This window comes from Mus caroli, chromosome 9, assembly GCF_900094665.2.
Source record: "Mus caroli chromosome 9, CAROLI_EIJ_v1.1, whole genome shotgun sequence".
NCBI classification, from domain to species: Eukaryota; Metazoa; Chordata; class Mammalia; order Rodentia; family Muridae; genus Mus; species Mus caroli.
In genome coordinates this window covers 35,236,761-35,238,100 of record NC_034578.1, presented here as the reverse complement: position 1 = coordinate 35,238,100, position 1,340 = coordinate 35,236,761, and positions in this window count along the sequence as shown.

The window sequence follows — 1,340 nt, the reverse complement described above, 5'->3', positions numbered from 1 at the left end:
TCACAGTTCCAAATTTTGTCTCTGTAACTCCTTCCATGGGTGTTTTGTTCCCATTTCTAAGAAGGGGCAAAGTGTCCACACTTTGGTCTTTGTTCTTCTTGAATTTCGCTACTTGTTCAATTCCCAACTTTCTGCTTTATTACCTAGAATCACATAATTGTGAATATTGGGTAAAACCATTAGCCACTCAAATCATATGAATTCATCATACTGGTATCCCTTATCATATTTTCTTATTTTGTTCAACAAAATATATTCTAAACCATGATTTTACTATTAATCAAGCTCAGCTAACATTCGTAATCCTCCTTATGGAGCAGGGCATGCTTCATCTTATTTAGATTTAATGGATTTACTTACTTACTTAATTCATTATTTATTTATTTATTTATTTATTTATTTATTTTTATTTATTTATTCTGTCATATATTATACCACAAATTATGTTTTCACTCTGTCCTCCTCCCAGTCTATTCCCCTTCTTCCCCTCTCTCCAAGATGCATTTCTCCTTCATTTCTCTTCCCAATTAGTTCTTTGAGACTATTTTGATCATGTTCATTCCCAAATACCCTACCTAGATCAACTACTCATTTTCTACATACTTAATTTTCAGTCAATTTTATTTTTATTGATTTGTTTGTTTGTTTGATTGTTTTATCTTCAAGACTAATTGGTGATGTACAAATATCCTTGTATGTGTTGTCTTCATTTTGGTGTGGTTGATTTATCAGGGAATACAGTCTTAGAAATAACTATTTCTGCCTTCCTAACAGTTAACAAATACTAATAGCTCCATAGCTAGGGGGTAGAAGTTTGTGTTCAACTATCCTCTCTATTCTATGATTTTCTTTGGCTTGGACTTGCTCAGATCTTGTATGTGCTGCCTTCACCCATGTATGGTAGTTTCAATATATTCGGCCCAGGAAGTGGCACAATTAGCAGATGTGATTGTGCTGGAGCAGGTATGGCATTGATGAAGTAACTGTATTAGTGTGAATGTAGGTAATGAGACCTCATACCCTTCCACCAGCCTTGAACAGGTGAAATAGACCTTAAGTGTTTGTCACAATAGAACCTTAACAACCTAGGTGGAGTCTTCCTCCTTACCTTACTTGCAATTTCCTATAAGAGTAGACTGCCTGCTGGGCTTCTTTTGCAACATAATCTATCTGAAACAAAGGATGTGTGTGTGGGCTCTCCCTATATAAATGCAGTGCTTAATAGGAGCCTTAGTAGGAAACTTTGTTTTGGCTTCATTTATTTCTTCTGTTCTTTTTCATTTCCAGCTTTCCTTTCAGTTAACACAGTCAATCAATGGCTGCTGGACAGCTACTCCTAC